General features: G+C 42.8%; 1 protein-coding gene across 1 annotated transcript in view; it reads left to right on the top strand.

Annotated features, from left to right (window-relative positions):
- Positions 1-14,069, top strand: part of EPHA10 (EPH receptor A10) — a 1,320,108-nt gene that overhangs the window by 1,173,054 nt on the left and 132,985 nt on the right. The window lies entirely within an intron of this gene.

The following is a 14,069-nucleotide window of genomic DNA, read 5'->3' as shown; positions in this document are numbered from 1 at the left end:
AAATGGTAATTTGGAACTGAAGGTTGAAGCTCAGCTTTATTCAGTTGAGGACAACACCAGGCAGGGGCAGACAGACACCTTTAGTAGGCCGGAACAGCCAATTGCATTTTTAAAAATGGTAATTTGGAACTGAAGGTTGAAGCTCAGCTTTATTCAGTTGAGGACAACACCAGGCAGGGGCAGACAGACACCTTTAGTAGGCCGGAACAGCCAATGGCATTTTTAAAAATGGTAATTTGGAACAGAAGGTTGAAGCACAGCTTTGTTCAGTTGAGGACAACACCAGGCAGGGGCAGACAGACACCTTTAGTAGGCCGGAACAGCCAATTTTTTTTTAAAAACAGCAGTTAGTAAGAGGCAGAAGGTAGAAGCTCAGCTTTATTCAGTTGAGGACAACACCAGGCAGGGGCAGACCCCTTTAGTAGGCCGGAACAGCCAATTGCATTTTTAAAAATGGTAATTTGGAACTGAAGGTTGAAGCTCAGCTTTATTCAGTTGAGGACAACACCAGGCAGGGGCAGACACCTTTAGAAGGACGGAAAATCCAATTTTTTTAAAAACAGCAGTTAATCTGAGCCAGAAGGTAGAAGCTCAGCTTTATTCAGTTGAGGCCAACTTGAATTAGGGACTGCAGACAGACTTTGCAGGCTGTCCCTTGTGTGGACCATGCATCCAATACATTAACCCATTGAGCCACAAAGGACACGTAACCTTCCGTGGCCAGGCCTACAGGTCCATGTGTCTGTTGTCAGGTATACCTTTGGACTGACAAATTGACAGAATGCAAGGACAATGCGGTCTTTAACATGCAGGTGGAGGGGTGGGATGGCTTTTCTCGCAAAATAATTGTCAACTGGGTAGCTCATAGCGTGGTATATCGTAGTTCATCCTGGCTTTATTAATATTAAATTAAATTAAAAAATAGGCTCTATGCACTTTATAATTGGTTCCAGGGGTACACGGGCAGCAGTGGTCTGGTCAGTGGAGGCCTAGTGGAAGGAGGGACCGCAGACAGACTTCGAAGGCCTAACATAATTAAATTGGGCTGGCTGTAGGCACTTTATAATTGGTTCCAGGGGTACACGGGCAGCAGTGGTCTGGTCAGTGGAGGCCTAGTGGAAGGAGGGACCGCAGACAGGCTTCGAAGACCTAACATAATTAAATTGGGCTGGCTGTAGGCACTTTATTATTAGTTACAGGGGTACACGGGCAGCAGTGGTCTGGTCAGTGGAGGCCTAGTGGAAGGAGGGACCGCAGACAGGCTTCGAAGGCCTAACATAATTAAATTGGGCTGGCTGTAGGCACTTTATTATTAGTTACAGGGGTACAAGGGCAGCAGTGGTCTGGTCAGTGGAGGCCTAGTGGAAGGAGGGACCGCAGACAGGCTTCGAAGGCCTAACATAATTAAATTGGGCTGGCTGTAGGCACTTTATTATTAGTTACAGGGGTACACGGGCAGCAGTGGTCTGGTCAACGGAGGCCGATTGTAATGAGTGTCTGCCAGTTAGTAGTCCAAAACAACAACTAAATGTGAATGTCTCGCATTAAAACAAAACAAAAACACTAAAGGGTGCAATCAATAGGTTCAGGGGTGGGATCCTCTGCGTTGTTTCAGACCTACTAATTTTGCGCAAAGTATTTACTGTGGTAAATAGAGGACACTGCCCCTGACTATGTTAAGTACCATCATACATGTCAACACAATGGTATTGTCAGTGGCAGGTATGGAAGGATGTCAGCGCATAGACTTAACATTGGTGGAAGTGTGAGAGATAACTGTGGAAGTGGTAGAGCAATGTTTGACCTGGGGGTGGGTGAACTCTCTTGTGGCCGGCGTTACAGGCCCAAGGCCCCTCATGTTACAACAGTGTGTCTGACGTTGGGTGCGCACCACCACCGCCAGAGACACTTTATTGTACTATGAGGAACCCAGTAGCAATGCCGTCAACCAAAAGCGAGTACACCCACCTCTTCAGACAAACAGCAGTCTCACGGGTGCTTGCGCCAAGTCGCGATACCACGGCCCCGTGTGGGGAGTTTGGCCATTTAGGGAGGTGTAAACATGTCGTATGCTGGACAATCAGCTGCAGCAAATTAGACATTAGAAAAGTAATTCACAGTAGTCCACAGGCAAGAGCTTTTCATAGGAAAGCTAGGTGTCGGCCGGGCAAGGTGGGGCAAAAGATTTTGAAATCCAGTTGTGGTTCATTTTAATGAATGTTAGATCGTCAACATTTTGGGTAGCCAGACGAGTCCTTTTTTCGGTTAATATTGAACCTGCAGCACTGAATACTCTTTCTGATAGGACACTTGCTGCCGGGCAAGCAAGCTCCTGCAATGCATATTCTGCCAATTCTGGCCAGGTGTCTAATTTTGATGCCCAGTAATCAAATGGGAATGACGGTTGAGGGAGAACATCGATAAGGGATGAAAAATAGTTAGTAACCATACTGGACAAATGTTGTCTCCTGTCACTTTCAATTGATGCAGCAGTACCTGTCCTGTCTGCGGTCATAGCAAAATCACTCCACAACCTGGTCAGAAAACCCCTCTGTCCAACGCCACTTCTGATGTGTGCACCCCTAACACTCCTAGTCTGTTGCCCCCTTGAGCTCGTGTGAGAACGATCACGTGCGCTGTGTGCTGGGAATGCCTGAAGCAAACGGTCAACAATTGAGTTGATTGTTTGGTTGCTAATATTAGTTCCAAGTTCTCATGTGGCATAATATTTTGCAATTTGCCTTTATAGCGTGGATCAAGGAGGCAGGCCAACCAGTAATCGTCATCGTTCATCATTTTCGTTATGCGTGTGTCCCTTTTTAGGATACGTAAGGCATAATCCGCCATGTGGGCCAAAGTTCCAGTTGTCAAATCTCCGGTTGTGATTGGGTGAGGGGCAGTTGCAGGCAAATCTACGTCACTTGTGTCCCTCAAAAAACCAGAACCCGGCCTTGACACGCAACCAATTTCCAGTGCCCCCGGGAAAGGTTCCGCATTAAAAATATACTCATCCCCATCATCCTCCTCATCCTCCACCTCCTCTTCGCCCGCTACCTCGTCCTGTACACTGCCCTGACCAGACAATGGCTGACTGTCATCAAGGCTTTCCTCTTCCTCTGGTGCAGACGCCTGCTCCTTTATGTGCGTCAAACTTTGCATCAGCAGACGCATTAGGGGGATGCTCATGCTTATTACGGCGTTGTCTGCACTAACCAGCCGTGTGCATTCCTCAAAACACTGAAGGACTTGACACATGTCTTGTATCTTCGACCACTGCACACCTGTCAACTCCATGTCTGCCATCCTACTGCCTGCCCGTGTATGTGTATCCTCCCACAAAAACATAACAGCCCGCCTCTGTTGGCACAGTCTCTGAAGCATGTGCAGTGTTGAGTTCCACCTTGTTGCAACGTCTATGATTAGGCGATGCTGGGGAAGGTTCAAAGACCGCTGATAGGTCTGCATACGGCTGGCGTGTACAGGCGAACGTCGGATATGTGAGCAAAGTCCACGCACTTTGAGGAGCAGGTCGGAGAACCCAGGATAAGTTTTCAATAAGCACTGCACCACCAGGTTTAAGGTGTGAGCCAGGCAAGGAATGTGTTTCAGTTGGGAAAGGGAGATGGCAGCCATGAAATTCCTTCCGTTATCACTAACTACCTTGCCTGCCTCAAGATCTACTGTGCCCAGCCACGACTGCATTTCTTGTTGCAAGAACTCGGACAGAACTTCCGCTGTGTGTCTGTTGTCGCCCAAACACTTCATAGCCAATACAGCCTGCTGACGCTTGCCAGTAGCTGGCCCATAATGGAACAACTGGTGTGCAACAGTGTCATCTGCCGATGGAGTGGTTGGCCGACTGCGGTCTGTGGAAGAGCTGTAGCTTCTGCAGGAGGACGAGGAGGAGGAGGGGGTGCGAACGCCTACAGCCAACTGTTTCCTAGACCGTGGGCTAGGCACAACTGTCCCGAAATTGATGTCCCCTGTGGACCCTGCATCCACCACATTCACCCAGTGTGCCGTGATGGACACATAACGTCCCTGGCCATGCCTACTGGTCCATGCATCTGTAGTCAGGTGCACCTTTGTACTCACAGATTGCCTGAGTGCATGGACGATGCGCTGTTTAACATGCTGGTGCAGGGCTGGGATGGCTTTTCTGGAAAAAAAGTGTCGACTGGGTAGCTCGTATCATGGTTCAGCGTACTCCATCAGGGCTTTGAAAGCTTTGCTTTCAACTAACCGGTAGGGCATCATCTCTAACGAGATTAGTCTAGCTATGTGGGCGTTAAAACCCTGTGTACGCGGATGCGAGGATAAGTACTTCCTTTTTCTAACCAGAGTCTCATGTAGTGTGAGCTGAACTGGAGAGATGGAGATCGTGGAACTTGCGGGTGTGCCGGTGGACATGGCAGACTGAGAGACGGTTGGAGACGGTATTGTTTCCGCCGGTGCCCTAGATGCAATATTTCCGCCTACAAAACTGGTGATTCCCTGACCCTGACTGCTTTTGGCTGGCAAAGAAACCTGCACAGATACTGCCGGTGGTGCGGAAAATGGTGGCCTTACAGTGACGGAAGGGATATTGCGTTGATGACTAGCTTCATTGGCCGAGGGTGCTACAACCTTAGGGGACGTTTGGTAGTTAGTCCAGGCTTGAAAATGCATGGTGGTTAAGTGTCTATGCATGCAACTAGTATTGAGACTTTTCAGATTCTGACCTCTGCTTAAGCTAGTAGAACATTTTTGACAGATGACTTTGCGCTGATCAATTGGATGTTGTTTAAAAAAATGCCAGACTGCACTCTTCCTAGCATCGGATCCCTTTTCAGGGATTGCAGACTGAGCTTTAACCGGATGGCAACGCTGTGCTCCAACAGGTTTTGGCTTTGACACGCGTTTTGGGCCAGATAGGGGCCCGGCAGATGGAACCTGTTGCGATGTTGATGCCTGCTGCGGCCCCTCCTCCACCTCCGCTTCTGAACTACTGCTGCCTGCACCCTGTTCCCCCAATGGCTGCCAATCGGGGTCAACAACCGGGTCATCTATTACCTCCTCTTCGAGCTCGTGTGCAACTTCATCTGTGTCACTGTGTCGGTCTGTGGTATAGCGTTCGTGACGGGGCAACATCAGGGTCTGATTGTGGATCTGTACCCTGAGAGGGCAATGTGGTGGTCTGAGTCAAAGGAGCAGCATAGTACTCTGGCTGTGGCTGTGCATCAGTGCACTCCATGTCAGAATCTACTTGTAATGGGCATGGCCTGTTAAGTGTTTCACTTTCTAAGCCAGGGACGGTATGTGTAAAGAGCTCCATGGAGTGACCCGTTGTGTCGCCTGCTGCATCCTTCTCTCTTGTTGTAGTTTTTGCTGAGGAGGACAAGGAAGCGACTTGTCCCTGACCGTGAACATCCAAGAGCGACGCGCTGCTTTTACATTTACCAGTTTCAGAAGAGGAGGCAAAAGAGCTAGAGGCTGAGTCTGCAATGTAAGCCAAAACTTGCTGTTGCTGCTCCGGCTTTAAAAGCGTTTTTCCTACTCCCAGAAAAGAGAGCGTTCGAGGCCTTGTGTAGCCAGACGACGAAACTGGCTCCACAGCTCCAGACTTAGGTGGAATATTTTTATCCCCACGACCACCTGATGCTCCACTACCACTACCATCATTACCAGCTGACAATGAACGCCCACGGCCACGACCTCTTGCACCAGACTTCCTCATTGTTTTAAAAAATTAACCAAAGTAACTTTATTTGTTGCTGTCAAACAACTTACACGGTGAGCTATAACTTCAGTATGATTTCTATATCCCTTAACAGGTTGGTGAGACCACAAGGAAAATCAGGCACAATGTTACACACTCTGTTTTCTGTGGCACAAAATCACAGTGATGACACACACGCAGGACTGTCACTCAAGCACTAATGTCAATATTATTCTCCCACCTAATTTTTTTTTTTTTTTTCTCAGGGACAATTTAGAAACCAAATACTAATAAAAAAAATAAAAAAATAAAATAGCCTTTCTATGGCCCACAATTAGAGAGAGAGAGGTGGCACACCCAGGAGTCAAGACTGGCACACAAGCTGAAAGGGCAATATTACTCTCCCACTGTTTTTTTATGTATTTTTTTTTTCAGGGAGACTTTAGAAACCAAATAATATTAAACAAAGCAAAAAAATAAATAGGCTTTCTATGGCCCACAATTAGAGAGAGAGAGGTGGCACACCCAGGAGTCAAGACTGGCACACAAGCTGAAAGGGCAATATTACTCTCCCACTGTTGTTTTATGTATTTTTTTTTTTTTCAGGGAGACTTTAGAAACCAAATAATATTAAAAAAAGCAAAAAAATAAATAGGCTTTCTATGGCCCACAATTAGAGAGAGAGAGGTGGCACACCCAGGAGTCAAGACTGGCACACAAGCTGAAAGGGCAATATTACTCTCCCACTGTTGTTTTATGTTTTTTTTTTTTTTTCAGGGAGACTTTAGAAACCAAATAATATTAAAAAAAGCAAAAAAATAAATAGGCTTTCTATGGCCCACAATTAGAGAGAGAGAGGTGGCACACCCAGGAGTCAAGACTGGCACACAAGCTGAAAGGGCAATATTACTCTCCCACTGTTGTTTTATGTATTTTTTTTTTTTCAGGGAGACTTTAGAAACCAAATAATATTAAAAAAAGCAAAAAAATAAATAGGCTTTCTATGGCCCACAATTAGAGAGAGAGAGGTGGCACACCCAGGAGTCAAGACTGGCACACAAGCTGAAAGGGCAATATTACTCTCCCACTGTTTTTTTATGTATTTTTTTTTTTCAGGGAGACTTTAGAAACCAAATAATATTAAACAAAGCAAAAAAATAAATAGGCTTTCTATGGCCCACAATTAGAGAGAGAGAGGTGGCACACCCAGGAGTCAAGACTGGCACACAAGCTGAAAGGGCAATATTACTCTCCCACTGTTTTTTTATGTATTTTTTTTTTCAGGGAGACTTTAGAAACCAAATAATATTAAACAAAGCAAAAAAATAAATAGGCTTTCTATGGCCCACAATTAGAGAGAGAGAGGTGGCACACCCAGGAGTCAAGACTGGCACACAAGCTGAAAGGGCAATATTACTCTCCCACTGTTGTTTTATGTTTTGTTTTTTTTTCAGGGAGACTTTAGAAACCAAATAATATTAAAAAAAGCAAAAAAATAAATAGGCTTTCTATGGCCCACAATTAGAGAGAGAGAGGTGGCACACCCAGGAGTCAAGACTGGCACACAAGCTGAAAGGGCAATATTACTCTCTAACTGTTTTTTTATGTATTTTTTTTTTTCAGGGAGACTTTAGAAACCAAATAATATTAAACAAAGCAAAAAAATAAATAGGCTTTCTATGGCCCACAATTAGAGAGAGAGAGGTGGCACACCCAGGAGTCAAGACTGGCACACAAGCTGAAAGGGCAATATTACTCTCCCACTGTTGTTTTATGTATTTTTTTTTTCAGGGAGACTTTAGAAACCAAATAATATTAAAAAAAGCAAAAAAATAAATAGGCTTTCTATGGCCCACAATTAGAGAGAGAGAGAGGTGGCACACCCAGGAGTCAAGACTGGCACACAAGCTGAAAGGGCAATATTACTCTCCCACTGTTTTTTTATGTATTTTTTTTTTTCAGGGAGACTTTAGAAACCAAATAATATTAAACAAAGCAAAAAAATAAATAGGTTTTCTATGGCCCACAATTAGAGAGAGAGAGGTGGCACACCCAGGAGTCAAGACTGGCACACAAGCTGAAAGGGCAATATTACTCTCCCACTGTTTTTTTATGTATTTTTTTTTTCAGGGAGACTTTAGAAACCAAATAATATTTAAAAAAAGCAAAAAAATAAATAGGCTTTCTATGGTCCACAATTAGAGAGAGAGAGGTGGCACGCCCAGGAGTCAAGACTGGCACACAAGCTGAAAGGGCAATATTACTCTCCCACTGTTTTTTTATGTATTTTTTTTTTTTTCACGGAGACTTTAGAAACCCAATAATATTAAAAAAACAAAAAAATAAATAGGCTTTGTATGGCCCACTGAATGAGAGATGGCACACACAGGAGTGGCACACAAGCCCTGACTGAGGCCAATATTTTTCTCCCACTGATTGATGTAGTGTTTTTGTGTTGAGGTAGATTTTAGAACACAAATCAAGGAAAAAAATAAATAGGCTTTCTATGGCCCACTCAGTGAGAGATGGCACACACAGGGATGGCACTGTAGCAGAAATGTCAATCTTAATCTTCCACAAAAAAAAAAAAAAAAACAGGGACTGTCCTACAATTACTATCTCCCTGCAGTAATGTAAGCCAGGTATGGCAGGGAGCAATAGGAGTGGACTGATGCACAAATTAAATAAAAAGTGTGGACAAACAAAAAAGATAGCTGTGCAGAAAGGAAGGAACAAGAGGATATGTGCTTTGAAAAAAGCAGTTGGTTTGCACAGTGGCGTACACACAGCAATACAGCTATCACAGAGCCTTCTAGGGCAGCCCAATGAGCTACAGCGCTGAGGGAAAAAAAAAAATGTAGCTTCCAGTGTCCCTGCACACCGAAGGTGGTGTTGGACAGTGGAAATCGCTACAGCACAAGCGGTTTGGTGGTTAGTGGACCCTGCCTAACGCTATCCCTGCTTCTGACGAAGCGGCAGCAACCTCTCCCTAAGCTCAGATCAGCAGCAGTGAGATGGCGGTCGGCGGGAACGCCCCTTTATAGCCCCTGTGACGCCGCAGACAGCAAGCCAATCACTGCAATGCCCTTCTCTAAGATGGTGGGGACCAGGACCTATGTCATCACGCTGCCCACACTCTGCGTTCACCTTCATTGGCTGAGAAATGGCGCTTTTCGCGTCATTGAAACGCGACTTTGGCGCGAAAGTCGCGTACCGCATGGCCGACAAGCACAGGGGTCGGATCGGGTTTCATGAGACGCCGACTTAGCCAAAAGTCGGCGACTTTTGAAAATGAACGACCCGTTTCGCTCAACCCTACTCATTACTGTTTTATAATGTACACCATGCTTCTGAACATGTGCTATATAGAGGCAGGAGGGCAATAATGACTCATGACTTTGTATTCAGCGTATGGGAGAGATCTAGAGATCTAGAGAAACTAGCCTCCACCAGTAACTCTGAGTCAAATGAAATTTAGAGTCTGCACCTCATACAATTGGCAAAAATGTTGTTATTTTTAAAGCCGATATCCTGGACTTTGCTTATTTTTCCCTACAGGTTTAAGGACTTACAGGGAGTTTGCCTGTTCTGCCCTGTGAAAAGCTCCTGCTATTGATTCTGCGGAGCTTCTTTTCTTCAGCTCTGCTCTGTCAATTTGGCATCACCGCTAATATCATACTTTCATGCTGATTGGCAGCTGGCTCCCCACTTCTGGACTGCAGGGAGCCAGCTGCCAACCATCATGATGTCAGCAGTGATGCCCTGATGACAAAACCGACCAGAAGAGAAAGTGCTGTTCTTTTGACATGAGGTCAAATAAGATAGCAGAATGGCCGGCAGTTTGACCTGTGGCAATTCTGAGCCATCAGAGATCTGCACCAAGCTAAATAGGAGAAAGGTAGCAACTACATTCCTGTAAGTTCATTACCCCATAAAAAAAATAAGCAATTTCCCGATTAACCCCTCTCATGTACAAACATAAACGTATACCGAAAAGTCATCAGAATCTCCAGGTACATTTGAAGGACAAACAAGGCTCATTTCATTACTCTAACTACACAAAGCATTGCAATTCTCTTTTTATATGACCATTTACAGTGGCATGATTTTCATTAGTACACGCTAAGTGTATTAGTTCACTTTATTAGAATCATCACTACTAATGAGTTTAGCAATCAATACAACATCTTAATGTTAATCATTGCTACTAAGTACATATCCCTTCCACTTTTCCTTAATTATTGTACATTAATTACTTTCCTATTACACAAAAGTATATATTTTATGGGTAATATAGGCTAATTAGTTAATTTCGACTCTATGAAAGCTTAAGCTTTTAACGACAACGCAGTAAAAAGCAAAGAATTGTTCCATATTGTTTATATTGAATATAAAACAATTTTAATAATCACTGTTCTTGTGCAGTACCATTTGCTCCACAGTCTGTGGGAATAATATTGCCCCGAATGATTAGTTCTCTTAGCTTACTAAATGGGTCAGTAAATAGGCATTAAAAAACCATAAACAATATAAAGGCAATCAATACTTCTACCTTTCAACTTTGCTAAAGTTTCACAAAAACATTTGTGTAGATGAAAAAGAATAAAATGAAAGAGAATACGTCATTATAGCAGACTTGATAAAATAAGGTCATTGGTATGATGCCCAAATAGAGTCATGCTTGTGGCTAAAATGGCGCCCAGCATACAGCCCTGTGATGTGCTTTCTTTACTGTCTCCTTTAGTCACTTTGGAGAATTTTTTAGTGGATGTAACGACACTCTCTAGTATCAATCTACTACTACATCACACTGATGACCTAATTACCATGGATTGTGATGATCATAGTCTTATTTTAACATTTAAGAGACCGTGCAAAGTGCAGTTTGTCATAAATATGGTATTGAAGGCCGTCTTTGATAATCATTGTTGATCAATTGTATTCTTTCAGGTAGGTTTAGATAATGAACTGCTGGATGTAGCATTATGCAAAGACTAGGAGGACGACTTTAAGTTTATATTAAAAAAAAAGTAATGAAAAGAACTAGATATGCAAAGCAACTTCATACGGCCACAATTCCCTTTAACTGTGTAATAATTGGTACAGAATACATTTATTAATCTTATTTATTTTATTTGCTTGTATAGCGCTATTCATTTCCACAGCTCTTTACAGACACCAAATGGCTTCCCATAATTGTTACATAAAATAAAAGTCCTTTCCTAATATAGAAACATAAGAAAGTGAGAATAGGCAACACAAGGAGTATTTCTTTAGTGGATATTGATACTGCACAGCGATTGCACAAGGAAATCCATCTAGCAAGCTGCTGATAAAACCCCTAATATACTTTGTATTTTGGAGGGGTTAAATCCATATTAAAAATACAGGGCATGGTGTACTCATTATTCTGTAGAGAAAATTACAGCTACATAATGTCACGTTCACACTTCCTAGCACGTGACATGGGTGTGTCTGCAAGGGTTAATTTATCTTCTCTCATTTAATCCAACACTCAACCTCTGTTCTAGGCTATAAAGTGAGTATAAATCACACCCCGACACAATCTGAACACCGCCGCCACCCAACACGCTGTCTCCATTCGTAAAGCAAATGGGGTGATGAGCCCCCAAAATATGTTACTGTCAGATAATCAAAAGACCAGCACTCTCTGAAAGGCTATGGATTTTTTAGAGCATACAAGGATCAAACGTATTAAAAACGTAAGCTTAAAATACAGTGCTTACAAGAAAATATATAAAAAGGTAAAAATATGCAAAACAGCCCCTTTGTTCTTGCAATACTGGCAAATGCAGTTTGTCCTTTTGTCAACTAAATGTAACTATACTGCAGTAATGCGTTTATATATTTCCTTCACACTTAGATGATCTTTTCAGAATTCCGTCTACTTTACATGTAGTAACTCGCTGTGGCTTCAGACTGCAGAATATGCCCCAACCCTTCACCAAATAAGCAACATCTAAACTTATCCTAAAAGTCTGTAGTGTAAATTGGCTGTTCTGATGGTTGGTATCATTCTTGTCCTCTGATTTGACTTAGAAAATGCATGCTATGCTCAATTGTTTAATTTCATAAATCAATAGTGCACATAAAAATGAGCAACATTGTAATATTTTATCTAGAAAATGTGATTATTTCTCCTCCTTGACTGATCATTCCTGCTCACTTCATTGGTAGAATCTGTATTCAGTGAAGACATCCCAATACTGATATAGGAGACCACAGTTTGTGCTTTTAAATTTCTATGCAAAGAGAAGGGGAGACGATGAGGAGAGAGGAGCAGGAGGCAGACACAGAGACGTTCTTCTGAAAGGACAGCTACAGTTCTCCATAGAAGTTTACTGTCTGTGTCTGACCGTGCAGGAACATGGTCTGAGCATACCACATCTCCTGGGCGGGAAGGGGGGAAAAAAGTATACAGACATTGCAGCACAAGATCGCAAATAATTCTTTCTTTGAGGTAAAACATTTTTTCAGAAAAAAGGCATGGAAATGCTTTATTATTTCGCAAAAAGAATAAGCTGTGATTTCCTGCTGTAATGTCTGTATACTCTTTTGCTTCCTCCCCTGCCCAGGAGCTGTAGTATGATCAGACCATGTTCCTGCATGGTCAGACACAGCCATTACACAGTACACAGCAGGGGCACATTTATAAGATTATCTCAGCACATCAACATTTTATATAAACACATCCAATTGTGGAAATTATTATTGTTCCAAGACCTATTGATTAAAATGTACTTTGTTTGTGGGCAAACGCCTTTAGGCTTTTGGAAAATTTGTTTCACCAAAGACACTTTCACTTACAGCGTGTGCAGTACATAAAGATTTGAAAGTTTAACTGCACATTTTATATAGAGCAACTATCATCCACGGCATATTTAACCAGACAGGTTACAGGTAAATCAGATCCATAACATTGATCCGTGTCTGATTCTCTAACTGCAAGCATTAGTGTGTTCAGTTTGTTTCATTGAGAAGAAGAGAATATAAAGACATCAGTGCACAAGGTCAAGTTAGTGGCCTCACAGTAAGAGAGGAAATCAGAAAACTGTGATAGAATGAAAGAAGATGATAGTGACAAGTGTTCGGTGGCAATGAGGACACTGGAGCTGTCAATAGATTTGTTCAGGTCAGTAAGCATGACTGCGTGACTTTATTATAGCAGGAAGCTCTTCAGTAATTGAGTAGATCTGATAAATATGTTGGGCTCTAATTGTCCTTGGAAATTTACAACATGATTATACTGGCTTATAAAAGATCATTACTGTGCTGCAAAGACAAAAGTAATCTTTAATTACTTCTTTAAAATCTAGAACTTTAAACATTCATATGAAGTAAGTTGGTCGTACATGCCATCCAGAAGGAAGAACACTCTCTAGTGCCTCCTATCAGTAGCTACCCTCTCAAAGTCCAACCATTTAAAGAATTATTCTCAAACTTTCCAGCTTACTTATTAATAAAACTCTTCTATATTCTCAAGTACAGAGTTATTTTAAGTTCTATCGCTTACTACTTGTTGCTAGGTTACCTTTCACATGAACAAAAAGAGGACAAAAACCCCTAAAAAACATATCTTTAATCATATCATTCTAAAATAAAAGTACTACAGCACCTGGATCTATGCAAACAAACTCATAACAATATCTTTCTTATATACAACAGTGAATGCATCGTTCTGTCAGAAGCTGGGATGGATAGCGCCTGTGCAGTGTGGTAGTGACTGGGCACAGCATCGGAGTCAGCGCGTGTGCATACCACACTATGGTGCCCTTTTAGCTTGTGCTCCAGACATCGCTATTATCCCTATGGCCGGCGTGTTTGCACCGCTATATTGACTGCGCAACACAGGGCTGGAGTCAGCACATGCACATACCGCACCATTTTATTGAAGACACTGTGATTGTGAATTCCCAGCCATAGTGTCTTCAACAAAAATGTACCAGACAGCGGGATACACACACTGACTCCAGTGCCATTTTGTTGAAGAATTCTGCTATAGCGTAAACATAGAAATTATTTTATTAAATATATTAAAAATACCAATTTCCCAGTGAATTGACCCCAAACAGGATCGAAATGTGCACCTATCCTAACAAATATCCCTACACTGGACTGCTCTCCCTTCCTAGCAGTGGAGGTTGGCACCCTGATAGAGACGATTCTGGCGCCCCCACTCAACGGCGGCTATCCACTGCTCACCCTATTAACCAACTATTGCACTGAAGGTGAGAAAACAATGAGCAATAAAAAGAAATGAATTATAGTGTAGAGAAGCCACGCTAGGTGCACATAAAAACCCCGATATATTTCAATTGTCCAACAATGATTATAAGGACAAAATAATGGC

This window comes from Ranitomeya variabilis, chromosome 3, assembly GCF_051348905.1.
Source record: "Ranitomeya variabilis isolate aRanVar5 chromosome 3, aRanVar5.hap1, whole genome shotgun sequence".
Taxonomy (NCBI): Eukaryota; Metazoa; Chordata; class Amphibia; order Anura; family Dendrobatidae; genus Ranitomeya; species Ranitomeya variabilis.
Note: the sequence above shows the minus strand (reverse complement) of the source record. Positions and strands in the feature narration are given on the sequence as shown.